Source organism: Nelumbo nucifera, chromosome 6, assembly GCF_055504915.1.
Source record: "Nelumbo nucifera cultivar China Antique chromosome 6, China Antique-T2T, whole genome shotgun sequence".
Lineage (NCBI taxonomy): Eukaryota > Viridiplantae > Streptophyta > Magnoliopsida > Proteales > Nelumbonaceae > Nelumbo > Nelumbo nucifera.
This window is the reverse complement of record NC_142654.1, coordinates 40,728,492-40,746,717: the sequence shown is the minus strand read 5'-3', so window position 1 is coordinate 40,746,717 and position 18,226 is coordinate 40,728,492. Positions and strand designations below refer to the sequence as shown.

Below are 18,226 nucleotides of genomic sequence, written 5' to 3'. Positions count from 1 at the left end.
AATTTAAAAAATATGGCTGATTCTCTCAAAATCCCTTTTCCAATATGTCTAGTTTCAAAGGTGTACTATCACAATACGATAACATCCATATGGGTGCTAGTGGTTCTATGGCTAATGCTACTGTTGAAGCCACCCCAATTTGCATGAAATGTAAAGGTAATTTTAGCTAGGAAAAATTCCCAATAAGTACCATGTACTTTAGGTTGAGTGCCAATTTAGTACATGTACTTTAAATCGTGACAATCTAGTACCCGAACTTTCAATTTGGGACAATTTGGTACTTGAACTTTTAATTTGCAAGAATTTGGTACCCAACATTAGATTTCCGTCAGTTAGAAACTCACATGTGGGTTAAAATTTTCAAAATACCAAAAATACCCTTTATTAAAAAAACCTTCTTATTTCCCTAATCCCCTGTTGTCTTCGTTCTGGGTTGAACGAATGAAAAACCCTTCTTAGTTCGATAAAAAACGACACCGCTTTCGACGGAAATCTTGCCAAGATGTTTCCACTGCGTAGAATTTCCCGTCAGGTTCTTGTTAATGATCATCCCATGGATGCTGCACATTTTCGAAGAGTGTCGGGCTATGTCACCCAGCACGATGCACTCTTCCCTCTGCTAACAGTCAAAGAAACACTCATGTACAACGCCTGTCTGATGGGATGTGGTGGGCGTAGTGTGGCTGCAGCGAGAGTGAGAGAGCTACAGAAAGAGCTGAAGTTGGATCATGTGAAGGATTCAAGGATTGGCGGGGATTCAGCTCGTGGGATCTTAGGCGGTGAGCAGTGCAAGGTCTCTGGGTTATAGAGACTCTGGGTATACAAACCTCGTTGACTCTTGAAGGCCAATTGTCGATTGAGGATAAAGCTACTGAAAATCATCATGAAGAAGACAAGCAACAAGAAAAGCGGTTGACGACAACTTCAACATCTGATTTTATCGAAGAAAAGCATCTTTTCTACCCAAATTCTCAATTCAAGAGATCTTAATTCTAAGCCAGAGATTCTGCAGCAACATATTCAGAACCAAGCAACTTTTTGCGGCCCAAATGATCCAAGCCTTAGTGGTCGGAGTTGTGCTGGGAACAAATTTCATGAATAACAATGACACCAACCGGGTCAGGTTGCAGACGTGACTCAGGTTCTTCTCTTTCAATCTCACTTTCTTGCTCTCTTCAACCACAAAAAGGGCTACCGATTTTCTTATCGGATAGAAGAATTTTGATGAGAGAGACCTCTAGAGGAGCTTACAGAGTCTCGTCCTACGTAGCAACCAACACCCTGGTATTCCTCCCCTTTCTTCTATTGTTTGCTCTTCTCTACAGCGTTCCCTTATATTGGCTAGTGGGTTTGAGAAGAGAAATCGATGGGTTTCTATACTTCTGTCTGGTGGTTTGGATGGTGGTGTTGATGTCGAATTCATTTGTGGCATGTTTCAGTGCTCTCCTCCCCTCCAAAAATGGCACTGCTTCTCGGATTCTCGACGGCGCAGTAATTTTTCAACGTCGTGTACGTCAAAATCAACTTTCCCAGCAACACATTCGCCAGACACCACCGGCGTGAGGGAGCTGGTTCTTTGTAAATGCAAGAACAGTGGTTCCTACTTGCTTGCTCGATGGGTTATTTTAATAATTTTAATTGATCGAAATAGCAATGGGGGTATTTAAGACTTTTTATCCTCTAACCGACGGAAATCTAACATCGGGTACCAAATTGTCCCAAATTTAAAGTTTGGGTACTAGATCGTCATGATTTAAAGTACGGGTACTAAATTGGCACTCGGCCTAAAGTACAGGCTACCTATTGGGAATTTTCCCTTTTAGTTATAACAACAGTGATGGTATTGAAATTTTAGCTAAACATGCAACCAATTATCTAAAAAATGAAGATAATTAAAATCAATTACAAATTGAGCATGAATTTTTGGTAATTTTGAATATTCTCCAGAAAAATGAAACAAAAATCAACTATATTGTACATGTTGAACAACTACTTTTATTAGCTTAAGATCCTAGGCTAGAAAGATTTTTACAACAATGAGTAAATCCTTAGTTTAAAAGTTTTTAAAAATACAATTAGAATAGATGCATTAAAAAAAATTATTTATATAAACAAAATTGTAGTTTCTACTTTGTCAATTCTTAATTATAAAATTGCACTTATATTTGATATTTGGACTTTTAAATACAATTTAAGTTATATATGTGTTATGAGGCATTTTATTGATGAAAATTGACTTTTATAAAAAAAAAAATTTACAAGACTTGAATGGCCATATATTGGCTAAACAATTGTTTCTATTATATTAAATATTTTACATACTTATGAAATTAAAAATTAAAGTTTTTTTATTAGTTTTGGTAATGCTAGTAATGATAATTCAATAATAAATATTTTAAAATCTCAATCAAAACTATGTTTAAATGGTAAATTATTTCATATTAAATGTGCATGAAACATCATAAATTTATGTATACAAGATGCTTTAAATATTATTTCTCATATTTCTAAAATTAGAAATTGTATTATCTATATTAGAAGTTCAAGTACTACAAAATAAGAACTTAAATATTTATATAAAAACATGGTCTAAAATATAGAAATTTTGTATTAGATATTCAGCATAGGTGGAATTCCATTTATTCTATGTTAAAAAGTTGTATTTCATATAAACACATCCTTACTAATTTTTATAATGAGTAAATGTCCCATGATATTATAACTAATGAGATTGGAAAATTGTAGTTTGTATAAAATGTTTTTATACAAATTTTTTATGATACAATTAATGCATTTTTTGGTGTTTATTACCCAAATTCTTGTATTTTAATTAATTATTTATTTATAATTAGTCAATGTTTTTTAAAAATTATATAAAATAATTTAAATTTTCAAAATATTATTGATGTAATGGAAGTTAAATTTAAAATATATATTTATCTACAATATAAATTTAAAATATATATTTAGCTAAGATTATAAAAATGGTTTAGATGATGTTTTACTTGAATCTTATGAAAATGTTAAAAGTGAAATTGGAATAGAATAAGATGAAGTTAATGATTTTATTATTTGAAATGTACATTATATATGAATCTTCATTATTAGGATATAGGAGAATTAATACAACCTCTACTACTAAAACCTCTAGTTCTACTAGTGAAAGAGATAGAGTTTGGTCATTAATAAATAGAAGTTAAAAATTATTTGTCACTTTGTCATCAAGTTCATTTATTAAACTCAATTTTTATTTATAAGCTAATTTTACTAATTTAATAAATGCACTCAACTCTGATGAATTAAATAATTTTCATACTTTAGCCTGATTGAATGAATGTGCATGAAAAAAATTACCCAATCCTTGATGCTAAAGACAAACTAAAAGATCAGGGAGGACATAACACTTCACTTGATGTTTCACTAGAAGCAAATGATATAAATCAAGATTAAGGAAATGAAGGAGGTAGGACTTGTATGGTTGATGTTGAAGAAAATAATGAAATCAATATTTTTTGTATACTCATTAATTGTATAGCATATTTAAAATTATTGTGAATTTTGTTTTTCAATTTTATTTAAAAGTTATTTGCAATTTTTTCAATACCATTGTAAATTTTTATTTTCAATTTTATTATATTATTTTTATATTTTATTTAAATTCCATTGTAGTTTTTTTTTCAGTTTATTTTTTTACTTTGTATTCATTAAATTCAAATGAAAGAAAACTTCTAAATTTTTCTATTCAATTTGTTGTCTATTTTGTATTTTGAGGGGTTCTGGGCCAGGCAGGCATGGCCCGCTCAGGCCTGTGTATCAACACAACACGACTTGCTATAGCACAAATAGCCCGCAAAAGTGAGCTATGCCAGCCCGACATAGCCCACATTAGACCTCTAAATGTAATGTGGGCTTGATCTGTGGAGTTGTGATTTCTATTGATTTTTTAGTTAGGTGGTTATAGCGGAGGAGACAGAATGGGAGGAAGAAGAAGGATATATATAAAAGGGTGAAAGTGGCCTTTTCGCAAATTACAAGGATTGTTAGAGCTATAAATCCTTTGTTAAACTAATCCTTTTTCAAAACATTTTCTACTTCTTGATTGTTATTATTTGCATGATGCTTATTTTATGGTCATTATTGACGGTTCTCTTCTTTCACTATTACTACTTGAAAAGCCCGTGCGATGCACGGGTGAAAATAAATGCAAAAATCAATAATTAAATGCACTAATGCAAATCAAGTATGATAACAAAATTCTAATTTGGGATGAAAATATGGTATTGACCTCAATTTGGGAAGGACTTGGAGTTAGGTCTTTAGTAGCTACAATCTAATCCAAACCCATATTGGCATTTGACATTCTATACCTTGTCAATTGTCTCAATTGTTGATGATCATATCCCACTGCCACCGGGGGTTAGGGGGTTAAGGGAATGGGGGATGGGCTACCCCCATTTGTGTAGCCCTGTGAAACATAAGAAAAAAAGAAAACTTCTAATCAATGGTTTTGGTAACAAGATGGAGACACTTTAGTATAATAATATTTAGACTTTTTTAGTGAATATAATATTTTCACATTTGATTGGGGTACTATGGAACTTTTAATCTCATGAAAACTTCCCCCATCTATATTTAAGTTGATACTATTAGAGGGCCAAAAACATTTCTTTATTCTACCTAACCATTTTTAATACAATGTCTAGGCTTTTGAATTGTAGTAGCTATGGTCTTTGGAATATCTTTTGTCCTCTTCCTCAAAACACTCATCACCATTCCTCTCCCTCCAAAGATTAGTTATGATCTTCACTTTTCCATTTATCTATTTCCCTCACTCAAACGAAAATGCCTTTGATTAGTTTGTTTTTATCTTCAAGACCATCATGTTAATGATGAATGTTCTTAATAGATTATAACTTAGACCTTTTGGGTTTAGGTGATGAAATGGTTTATGCCTTTCCGATTTACACCACTGGTTAGGCATGGTATTCATTTTCTAGGATATCATCAGTTTAATAAAATGATTTGATTTTTTTAACAATGGATCATAAAACAGATCCGAACTTTTATTCTTTTGGGCAACTAAACAACAGATCAAAATTTAATCTTGCTTTTTGCTCCAAAACCATCCAGCCACACCATTCGCACCTTCGTCTTCTTAGTAGTTGGTTATCTTCCTCTTCACCGATGATTTTGCTACCGTGGTAAGGAGAGGGAGAGGGCTAGGTCCTGCTTTTAAGATTTTTAAATTATTTTATTTTCTTCCAAAAGCATATGAAAGTTTCTTCCCGTAAGTAGTTCTTGCTTTTCTTTTCTATATTTCACTTTCGATCAAAATTAAACATTCATATAATTTTAATTATGATTCCTTCTTTGGAGAATATATATTTCTGAATGTGAAATCCCTTTCTAGAAAACCATAACATGACTATAATATATAATTGAATCCTTCTTATTGAGTCTACTGCTATCTTTCACCCATAGCTAGAAAAAGTATCCAAACAAACCCTAAATTAATATTAAGCCCATAATAGGATTCTTATTATCTAACTAAAATTAATATTAATTCAATAAGAGGTGTCTTTTGTATTCTTCTCAAGTTTTGGTGTTTAGATGATTTCACATGCACTATGTTAATCCTAAGTGAGGTTCATGAATTTTTAATTTTTATTCTAAACATCAGGGTGAATTTATAGAATTAATTGATTGATATATGATTTCAGCAAAAACATAAATAATGATAAATTATTGGTTATGAGATCTCCAACCACCATTTAGCAGTCCTTATGTGTCATGTGTGTAATTGGTTATAGAATTTACAACCATGTTAATAGTTTGCATTCTCATTTTTTTATGTTGGAAAAACTTTGATGGACAGCATATGACCTCATGATAGTTAAATACTGAAAAAAGAAAAATAGTAGAGGGTAAAAAGGGAAAGTAAAATCAGGATTTTTGACTAAACAATTGTTACCATCCCCATTTTTATAAATGGTACAGAATTCTGTGGAGCTTAAGCTGATTGCATTGGAGCTATAACTGTTGTTTATAAAATTTCCTTTTGAGGCTACATTTGGTTTGAAGGAAAATTCTCGGCATGCTAAAACTAATTAAAAGGCATGAAGGTTTCCCATTCTTGGCCAATTTAGGGTTAGATAACGCTTTGTTTATTTATGTGGGTGATCGGATAATTTAGTAGCTCTAGTGTACTAGTGCTCATCATGTATGATTTATTTATTTTTACAATAAAAGCAAGTGCCATGTCATCAAATTTTGCTGACTTGGCAGAGGTTGGATTTGACATTTTAAAAACAAAACTACTTATTTCAGTAAAAAAACACAACATGATGCAATCGATTTTTGCAATCTATAAACATCATGTGGTAGCCGGTAGGCAAGGTTCAAAGTATCGTCAACACAGACCAATACGTATCGGCCTGTATTGGTATTTTTTTTAGGTTTTATTTATTTTTTTTTTTTCGAAACTGATTCAGAGGGATCGATTTAAGGCCCGACTATCCTCTGAATCAGTGTCTGACCCGATACAACCCCTAAAAGAGAATATCGAGAAACCATCGACATGATACATATTGATACTTTGAACCTTGCCGGTAGGCATTTGTGTCCACTACATTAACACAAAATCACGTTATTTGTCCAAAACCCTGGCAGTGGTTTAACTGTAAAAGAGGAAACACATGCCCCTGCAAATGAGAGACATGAAAGTTGAAATGGGGGGGCAGGAACAACTGATTTAAACGCAATTGGGGTATTAGCTCATTTTCTAGAGTTTCTAGTTGTCAACGATCCGAGGGAGTGAGGGACCATTCTCTTACAAATATCTATATATGTTTATAGTTTTGGCAGAGTTGTTTTCTATTTTCAAGACTAACTACCATCTTTTCTCAGGGTTTAGGGCCTTTTGTTTGCTTATAAATGTTGGTTATCCATAGAGAAAATCATGGTGGGGCATGGATTGCTAGAACCACTAATATAGATGGAATGTCAAACTAGATTTCCTGCCCACTACTCTCTATTCAAACTCTACCCTCCTTGAATTGCAATGTATTGCCTCCATGCTTTCACCGCCAGGTTTATGCTAAGCCACAAAACAGATAAAATTGGCATTTAAAAAAGTTGGTTCGAGTATCAATGATAATTCTAAGGGCAAATTTGGCATTTAAAAAAATAAAAGCATTGCATTAGGTTTTCTGTCTAAAAAGATAATGGAAGGGAGATTACTTACTGTATACTTTTGCAAGGGAGGTTTATATGATTGTTAGAAAATTCAGGGAGGTTTTATATTTTACTCTAATTTTTATATAAACATAAATATATATATATATATATATATAAAACCTGATTAGTACCTGTACTTTGGGCTTAGTGCCATTTTGGTCCTCGAACAATAAAACACGACCATTCAGTATCTAAACTTTCAAAACATGTCAATCTAATACCTATCGTTAACCAGCCGTAAAGTGGCATTTGAAAAGCCATAAATGCCCTTCAAGTGTCAATTTTCTTGAATAGAAGAGGCAAGGATTTGAGACTGTTCATTTTTTGTCAATGTTTGGATGATTAATAAAGATAATTAGATGTCACTCGTAAGGCGTTTATGCTTTTAAATGCCACTTAACAGTTGATTAACAGAAGGTACTGGATTGGCATATTTTGATAGTTCGAATACTGAATTATCACATTTTAAGATTTGGGGAACAAAAGTGGTAGTAGGCCTAAAGTACAAGGTACTAATAGAAAATTTTCCTCAATTTTTGTTGTATAAGTCAATTATGATTTTTTTGGGTTGAGATATACATTTAAGATTTATTTGGTAGATATTTGTCCCCAAATGAAAGCATACTCTTCACCAACCATAGTCCATAGCTTTTCAGTTTGTACTTTGTCCTTCCTCCATTTATCTTCTGTTCTACAATTAACCCCACAACCATATTTGTTCTTCCAACAATAACATGTGCACTCATGAATGAATCCATTATCTAATACGCATCATCTGGATTAGCCACAAGATTCCTATTGGTGGGGTGGTCTTAAGGGGAGGATCTTTCCCACTGCACCTATTTAGGAAGCCAATTGGGTCAGTTGAGAAAGCTCCTTACACAATTTCCTCTAGGTCACAAAGATGTTCATTTTCCAGGTCCACAACCCAGAGATTACATCATCTGTGACCATGGTGGCAGCATTTTCGTATAATACTTTCAATAAAACAAAGAAACATGATTGCACCACATGTGAATAGAGGAGACAATTTTTCATCCACCCGCCCAACTCACTCAGAATCTAATCTGCCCAATCCGCCCATTTACTTGGCGGGTTATGTGATCAACCCATCACCCAATCCACCCATTTAAATGGATTGGGTTGGATTGGGTTGGGTTGGGGATAACTGTTGGGTTAACCATTACAAACATAAATATTAATTCCTTAGCCTTTTTTTTTATTTTCTTCATTTGAATTAAATGATTTATAATTAATGCATTAATTTTCTATTAATTGTTGACTAAATTTAGTTTTGTCTTGAATCGACACACTTCACCTAACATAAATCCAAATCAATTTCACCCAAGTACGGATTAGTTCAACGCATCCGATCCAACATATACCGATCTGGGTCAACTCAAATTTGAAATAGACGTCAAACGGGATGGCTCGATATCGCTTGCTTTGCCCAGTTTGGGTCATCCGGTCCAACCATTATTCACACAGCCCGGCCCAACCCGACACAAAGCTGATTCGGGTTGATCCAAATCCGGAGTAGGTCGCACGGGTGAAGTCCAAACCCTAAACCACCCCACTTGCTTTGCTCGGTTTGGATCATCAATTCGGCGCGTATCCATACAACCTGAAGCGAATCCGGCACGGGTCAACAATGCTAGCTGACCTAGACCCTTTGGAGCCTCTGACATGGGACCGACCCGAATCCGGCTCGATCCGGTCCGATCAAAGTGAACCGGACCAACTAGGTCTAGCCTGACTAAGCTGAACCAGCCCGATCTGGTGTGGTCCCAACCGGTCCGAACCAGTTCAGTCAGGACTTGGTCCGACCAGACTGGCCAGATCTAAATGGTTCAACCACTCTTGATGTGATTAGTTCAAAGACAATCCAATTAGATAGTTCAAGTTGGTCTGATCGGTTTGAACCAAAGTGGTTTGTCAAATCCGAAGCCCGAAAATAGTTAAATGGCTTTGCTGCTTGTGTAAAAATAATGCCTGTAATGTGATTTGAACCTTCCCACTTGTGTAAATAGCAACTACTATTACCACTAAGCTATGACCAACTTATTTATTAAAATAGAGTTAGTTTTTTTTTTAAGTACATAAATATAAGATTAATGGGTTTGAGAGGATTGGATTGGGTTAAAGCGGATTTGGGTTGAACCCAACCCATTTAATTTTACATAATTAGGTCATTAACGAGTTGGCGGGTTAAATGGATTGGGTTGAAACTCAACCCAAACCAAACCCAACCCAACTCGCCCAATTGCCAGTTTGCCACCACTACATGTGAACACCAAGACCCACCACATTTGTCAATTGTCATAGGCTCTAATCCTTTAATAATGACTCCTCAAATTTTCTCTTTTCAATTAAAAATTCTTAATTGTGAGTAATCAATACGCCTTCAGGGACGAAACTTTTTTTTATATGTGGTTAGAGAAAAATGAGTCCGGATCTTTTTCTCACATATTGCGTCTCACACTGACCTCACAGCATGTTCGTACATTGGAAATAGGGAAAATTCCAGATTAGTACCCTGTATTTTGGGTCTAGTGTCACTTTGATCCTCAAACTTTAAAACGCGACAATTTAACACCAAAACTTTCAAAATATATCAATCTAATACCTACCATTAACTATCCCATTAATTAATTGTTAACTGCCCTTTGAAAAAACACAAATACACTTCAAGTGTCATCTAATTCTCTTTATCTATCATTCAAACGTTGACAAAAAGTGAACAGTCCCAAATCCTTGCCTCTTCTGTTCAAGAAAGTGGGGTCACCAAAATGTCCACTAAGACGTAACTCCAACTTTCTTGAATAAGAGGCAAGGATTTGAGACTTCATTTTTTATCAACATATGGATGGTTGATAAAGAAAATTAGATGACACCCAAAGGGCATTTGTGTCTTTTCAAATGTCACTTAATGGATGATTAACGGGCTGGTTAATGACAAGTATTGGATTGGCACATTTTAAAAGTTTGGGTACTGACTTGTTGCATTTTGAAGTTTAGGGACCAAAGTGGCACTAAGCCTAAAATACAGTATAGTAATAAGGAATTTACCCTCTGAAACATCTCCCATACTTACAAAAATGAGTAAGTGGATTTGTTGCCCTAAGTTGAGATGTGATTGGCACCCCAAAGCACCTTCCACCTGTGTATTAGTAACATTTCCCTATGATAAGTATAGAAGATATTCCCAATGCACGCTGAGATTTGCGTGGTAGGGGCGCCAATGTGATCTCCCCCAAACTGAAGTTGTGAACCCCGTAGACAGTAGTTTCGTACTTTCATGGGTCATGTCGGCTCCTACACTAGACCACGCAGCTGCTAGCATAACCAATATGCCCTAGAAAACTTTCCACGTGGCAAGGCAGAAAAAGGAGTCACCAGATTCTTCTCTTCACCCTAACTATATTCATGGAATAAACTTCATATCAAAATACCCTGTGACATGGCAAAATGATTCCCTTTCTTTATACACAACTTTTAAATTTGGGTAAATTCACATATAAAGATGGGTACATGGCTGATGTAGACTGCAAATATGACCAATAGAGGTTCCCCTAGCTAATGAAGGGTTCAGATCAGCTGCGAGCTTCAATGTAGCAAAAATAAGTGTGGTCACGCAGAGAAACCCAAGATCCCAGCCTAAAGCCCAACCTGAGCAGCAGGAGAGGAACTTGTTTGGCCAGCTTAAATTGCACCGTTGCACCTCTACTGAAAACTGAGTCCTTTATCTTTTATTTCTGCAATTTGTTCATATATTCATGGTGCAATCAGCTGCAATATTCTACAAGGACAAACAAGGCCTTAGCACTACAGGCATCGTTTGTATTTGCAGTTCGTATATTTTCCTACATTTCACTATAGGTGGATGGACTCTTAGTTCACTTAGGGGTCATTTGAAAATGGCTGTGAAGTGGCTGAACTTTGGGGGCGTTCTTTTTTTGGATTTGGAGAGGGGAGAAAGTTGTCCAGTGAAATTTCGATTCTTATTGACCAAGATTCACATGTTCTTTTTTCAGTTTTATGTGGGGATCAGGGAAAGTTTATTTTCCTAGGTTAAGTGATACCTATCTCCTAGGTGGATAAATAACTTTTCTACATAAGAGAAAAGTTATCAACACTGGGGCAAAAATACCCCTTTTAATAATGGATTTCTATTGCTAAAATGGTCATTGCCTTATTTACCTAGGAAATAAAAGAACATGAATAACCTAGGTAATTGCATTTACCTGAATAAATAACTTACCAAAAAGCGAATGAGGCCATAATGAAAAGTCCTACAATCTACAGCAGCTTAGTTTAGCCACTGTCACCACCCGCCACCCTCCCTATCAGTAGTCATTCACTATAGTGAACCTCCCCCTTCGACTCAGTGGTATGTCAAATATAACTTTAGTGGTATGTCAAAAATGTGGGTTATAACACTGATATAACTTCAGTGCAGTTGGAACAGTAAGTAACAGGTGGGGGAATGAATCAAAATTCCAAGGGGATATCCTTAGCTTTTGGTCAAAATGGTTGGTATGATTGAGACAGTGTGAAGGTAGTAGATACAGTGAGATGACCACAATTTGACGATGTTGGTCAATCATCTCCCTCTTGGGGAAATGTGCTTTGCGAGACATGAGCATTCTGCAAGACCCAGAAGAATGCTTTGCGATGACATTGCAAGGTCTGTAACCAATCGAGGGCTGATCCGTTGGTGTATTAGCTGATTTGTTCCAGCATTAATACGGAATTGAATTCTGCAACCAGCACTTTGGAAGAGAGGGGTAAAGGGAAAGTTATTAATGATGTCTGTACAAGAGTTTATCAGATTTGGGCCGGAAGAATGATTTGAAGTTGGTGCATGCTCTTTTGGCATAGACAGAGCAGCTCCTCTCAACGGAGCAGGTTGGCATATTCAACCGAAAAAGGTTACATCGCTGATGGAAAAAGAGGCATGGAATCAAGATTTTCTCTTCTTTTTCACACATATTCTTTGACTCGTATTTATAGTTCATGCCGTGCATGGCATCACGACCCATATGTATTGGAATAAAATGCCCCTCTTCTTGAATTTGGTCATTCTTATTGTGAGGGTAGAAATTATAATTTGAATATTACTTTTTAGTACATTTTATTCCTTAATTAAGTCTCATGTTTAAGTCATTAATTTTCATTCTCTCTCATTAAATCTTAAATTTAAGTAAAAAACTTAAACCTCCCATAAGTTTTGTGTTAAATACTAATCCTTCCCTTCTATTTTCAATAATTTAAAAAACAAATATAACCTTATAAAATCAATGTGGGGATTACGTTTAATGGACTAATACTTCCCTTCTCTCTCTTTTGTCAGATTGATTGTTGGAATGATTATGAATTGGTTTTGATAGTTATAAACCATCTAAACTGATCTAATAGTGAGTGGACCTTGAAAATTAATTACCAACCTAAATCCTCCCTATGTCTTCTCTCTCCACCAACCCCTTTTCCTTTCTCTCCTCTCCGACTAAATCAAAATTTGTTGTAGGTAGAAACATAGTAAAGCAAATCGTTTTGTTTGATTTTTGACAGGTAAACGATGAACATGACCGTGAGAGATAAGCTATGGAGTCTGCTAAGAAAGTAAAAGGTGTAAAAACGATACACTACATTGCAGATAAGGAAGTTAGCCACACCCCAATCACAAGCTAAATAAAAGCTTTAATGGCCGATGATTTGAGTAATTTTTCCAACATTTGTAACAAAGGAACAAACATCCTTTCATCAGTTCACCACTTTACCATCTCACCTTCAGATCTCTTACAAAACCCATTGTGTCCTCTTATAATTTCACTTCATCTACTTCACCCATTTAACTAATATAACTTGGAGCTAATGTCATTACAAATCTGAGCTCCCTTAGTCCCACATGATCAAGAATAAGTAGGCCAAAATAGAATGGAATAAAACTAGAGAGAGATAGAGAGAGAGATGGTATAAAGAATCGCATGCGAATTTTTTATTCATCAATAAAATAATATAAACAAATGTTTTTATTTTTATTTTTTTACTCTTCTAAGTGCCCACACCAATTAAAAGAACAAATGAAGAAAAGAAAAAACAGAGCAATGTAAAGAGGGGGAAAATAAAAGAACCGAAAGACAGAGATATTCTTATCAAATCAAATCTTAATCTAAAAATGAAGACATAGAACTCCACCATTTGATTAAAAACCCCCATTGTCATCCACATCTCCTCCCCTTAACATGCTTTGTAGTTTGTCATCTATCGATTCTTGCAACCCAAAAAGAGTAGAGTTTCTCTTCAAACTATTAAACGTGCATAATGAATCCCTTATCAAGGTCTATGAGCAACTAATAGCCATTTCAGTGCTCCTCAATCAATCTCTACTTGTACAACTTCTCATCAATTATGGGCAAGAAAGTAAAACCTTATAAATCGATGGCCCTTCATTATTATGAGAAGAGAAGGGATAAATCTCTTGTCACCACTTTAATCTCAAAACCGTTATAACCATTTTGGGCTAGATTAAAGCTATAGTTGGAAGTTTCAACAATTCAATTTGGAAGTTGGATGAGATGGAGGAAATGTTGTCGATGGTTAGTGGGTTAGTGAGACAAGGAGAGGAAGATTTAGGTGTTAATGGCTTATAAAAGCCAAAAAACTAAAGCTAAATGAATGAAATATGAGTTCTCGTTAACTTGAATGGCAGTGGGGTCTGGTTGGGTATTATTACTTTATTAGTATGTAGCGGCCCTGGTTTGCCATTGTGATCTAGTAGTTGATGACTAGGGTTTTGTTTGGTACTATTGCCACTTCTACTTGCAATATTTTATATTGGTCAATACAAATTTTGTGAGAATATATTTTTTGCACCACAAATACATTGAGTTATCAATATAACATTGAGTACCATTGCTATTAAACATCAAATTTGGTGTTTCCATTATAAATGCCAACACCTAATCCAATGCTTATATTTTTTTAGTGAAAATGGTTGTTTGATGTGATGTGATAAGACAATTTCTCAAAAATTTGTGATGATCAACACAGAATGTTGCAAATAGAAGTGGTAATGGTACCAAATACAACCAATGTCAATGACTCCAGTTGCTTAAATGGCAACATCCTTAGGTTGGGTATTGCTATGAACTCAGTTTAATATCAAATTTTTTGGTGGTCAAACAAAATCAAACAAGTCTTCTCTACCTGCAAAAAAAGTGAATTTCTTTGGTGGCAGATCTTTGTTTAATGAAATTGGCATAAGTAGCTAAAGGGCTAAAATTGGGTTTTGAAAATATTTAACCAAACATGAAATAGCATGCAAGTGGATCTTACACGTAGTGTTTTCAATCTGTAGTTGACCTAGCCAATTGAACTACACGAACCGTCACCAGACCAAGATTCAGGATTTGGTTTTAGTAAAACCATGTGGATGGTAAAAAATTGTTGACTTGGTAAGAAAAATGTCTGACCCAGACGGTTGGACCATTGACTTGTTTGACCTGTTGACCGAGTCAAGAGTTGCACACAAAATGCATATGCAAAATTTGGGAGGCCATAACTTTGCACTCCATTGTCCGATTTCTAATTGAGGTGATTTTTTTTTATTTTGGGAAACTTTTCGAGATATGCATCCTAAGGAGACATAGGTGCCTTGTCCCACTATTTAAAAAAAAAAAACACTTTTTGGATTCAAATTGTAATTTTTAATATTTTTTACAAATAAAAAAATTAAAAACTGAATAAAAAACGTAAATTAAATATAAAGTAATACATGTATTACATGTAGAACACACACACACACACACACACATATATGTATGATTTATGTATCGTAGATGTGACACGGTCAAACCCATTCAACCTAGACGGTCAAACCTGTGACCTAGAGGCAAAAATGGTTCAACCTCTAGATCAGTTTTTAAAACACTATTTACACGTAATCCTAAAAGAAGTGAGGTTTTGGTCCAATGAACAACAATATCAACTATTAATCCATTTTGAAAAGAAAAGGGAAGTATTAGTATTTATGATAAATGTTAAGGGAGGTTACTGATATTTATAATATAAAACTTATATTAAAGAAAAAACTCAAAACACAATTGATTTTTCTAGGTGATAGATAAATAGTTATATCATGTGGGTCAAACAAATGAACCCAATATACCATAATTAAATACTAAAAATTTCAAATAGATAAAAATACATAAATTAAAAAAATACATCAGCTGTAATTAGATCAATGTGCTTCAATTATCATGTCGTCATTCGATTGAACCTTAAACCCTATCCACGGGTTTATGCGTGTGAACACTGAACAATTTACACAAAGCATGGCCTATTACTTGCAAGTTAGCTGGTTAGTTGGACCAATGCCGAGTAATGACAATTGACAACCTCCTTGTTACGAGTCCTGTCTACCGCCCGAGGATAGCTGTGGCTGGGGCTGGGATTGAGTGATTGTGTGGTTGTGTGATTGTGTCGATATCCATAATCCCTATGCCTTCTCGTGGGCTGCCCACATAGATGTACGCAAGTGATAATTTGGAGGGCATTTTGGTAAAGTGATAATTAACTTTATGAAAGATCAAATTACCCCTTCCAACAACTATACAATAGTTAGTTTTTAGGGTATTTTGGTTATTTGAATTAATTCTAACTTCTATAAATACTCTTACCCTCCTTTATTCTCATCACATAATTCTCATACTCTCGTATATTCACATACTTGTGTACTCTCTCATACACTCTCATATTCTCTTATTCCCTATCTCTCTAGTCCTTAAATCTCAACTTTATTCAAATAGTAACAAAAAGAATGTTTGCTCAAGTATCTCAAGTTTGCAATTTGGGAGACTTAAAAGTTTTATCAATTGAAATCAAGTTGGGACTCCAAACTAATAGATCAGATAAGTTGCAATTAGTTTTCATTTTTTTAGGATTTTAATACTATAAATTTTAAAAATATGGCTGATTCTCTCAAAATCCCTTTTCCAATATGTTTAGCTTCAAAGGTGCACTATCACAATACGATAACATCCATATGGGTGCTAGTGGTTCTATGGCTAATGCTACTGTTGAAGCCACCCCAATTTGCCTAAAATGTAAAGGTGATTTTAGTTAGGGAAAAAATCCCCGATAAGTACCATGTACTTTAGGTTGAGTGTCAATTTAGTACTCGTACTTTAAATCGGGACAATCTAGTACCCAAACTTTCAATTTGGGACAATTTGGTACCTAAACTTTTAATTTGCAAGAATTTGGTAACCGATGTTAGATTTTCGTCAGTTAGAAACTCACATGCGGGTTAAAATTTTCAAAATACCAAAAATACCCTTTATTAGAAAAACCTTCTTATTTCCCTAATCCCTTATTGTTTTCGTTCTGGGTTGAATGAACGAAAAACCCTTCTTAGTTCGATAAAAAACGGCACTGCTTCCGATGGAAATCTTGCCAGGATGATTCCACTGGGTAGAATTTCCCGTCAGGTTCTTATTAATGATCAGCCCATGGATGTTGCACATTTTCGAAGAGTGTCGGGCTACGTCACCCAGCACGACGCGCTCTTCCCGTTGCTAACAGTCGAAGAGACAGTCATGTACAGTGCCTGTCTGAGGGGATGTGGTGGGCGTAGTGTGGCTACAGCGAGAGTGAGAGAGCTGTTGAAAGAGTTGGGGTTGGATCATTCATGTGAAGGATTCAAGGATTGGCGGGGATTCAGCTCGTGGGATCTAAGGCGGTGAGCAGTGCAAGGTCTCTGGGTTATACTCTGGGTATAAAAACCTCGTCGACTCTTGAAGGCCAATTGTCGATTGAGGATAAAGCTATTGGAAATCATCATGAAGAAGACGGGTAACAAGAAAAGCGGTTGGCAACAACTTCAACATCTGATTTTATCGAAGAAAAGCATCTTTTCTACCCAAATTCTGGATTTCGAGAGATCTTAATTCTAAGCCAGAGATTCTGCAACAACAAATTCAGAACCAAACAACTTTTTGCAGCCCGAATGATCCAAGCCTTAGTGGCCGGAGTTGTACTAGGAACAATTTTCATGAATGTTAACAATGACACCACTCGGGTCAGGTGGCAGACGTGACTCGGGTTCTTCGCTTTCAATCTCACTTTCTTGCTCTCTTCAACAACAAAAGGGCTACTGATTTTCTTATCGGAGAGAAGAATTTTGATGAGAGAGACCTCTAGAGGAGCTTACAGAGTCTCGTCCTACGTAGTAGCCAACACCCTGGTATTCCTCCCCTTTCTTCTATTTTTTGCTCTTCTTTACAGTGTTCCCGTATATTGGCTACTGGGTTTGAGAAGAGAAATTGATGGGTTTCTATACTTCTGTCTGGTGGTTTGGATGGTGATTTTGATGTTGAATTCATTTGTGGCATGTTTCAGTGCTCTCCTCCCCTCCAAAAATGGCAGCGCAATAATTTTCCGGCGTCGTGTACGTCGAAATCAACTTTCCTGGAGGCACATTCGCCTGACACCATCGACATGAGGGAGTTGGTTCTCTATAAATGCAAGAACAGTGGTTCCTACTTGCATTGCTCGATGGGTTATTTTAATAATTTTAATCGATCAAAATAGCATTGGGGGTATTTAAGACTTTTTATCCTCTAACCAACGGAAATCTAACGTCGGGTACCAAATTGTTCCAAATTGAAAGTTTGGGTACTAGATTGTCACAATTTAAAGTACGGGTACTAAATTGACATTCAGCCTAAAGTACAAGGTACCTATCAGGAATTTTCCCTTTTAGTTATAACAACAGTGATGGTATTGGAATTTTAGCTAAACATACAACCAATTATCTAAAAAATGAAGATAATTAAAATCAATTAAAAATTGGGCATGAATTTTTGGTAATTTTGAATATTCTCAAGAAAAATGAAACAAGAATCAACTATATTGTACATGTTGAACAACTGTTTTTGTTAGCTTAAGATCCAAGGCTAGAAAGATTTTTACAACAATGAGTAAATCC

At 35.2% G+C, this 18,226-nt stretch overlaps 1 pseudogene; it reads left to right on the top strand.

Annotated features, from left to right (window-relative positions):
* Nucleotides 1-502: 502 nt before the first annotated feature.
* On the top strand, nucleotides 503-17,740 carry LOC148790794 (ABC transporter G family member 10-like; annotated as a pseudogene).
* The last annotated feature ends 486 nt before the right edge of the window (nucleotides 17,741-18,226 follow it).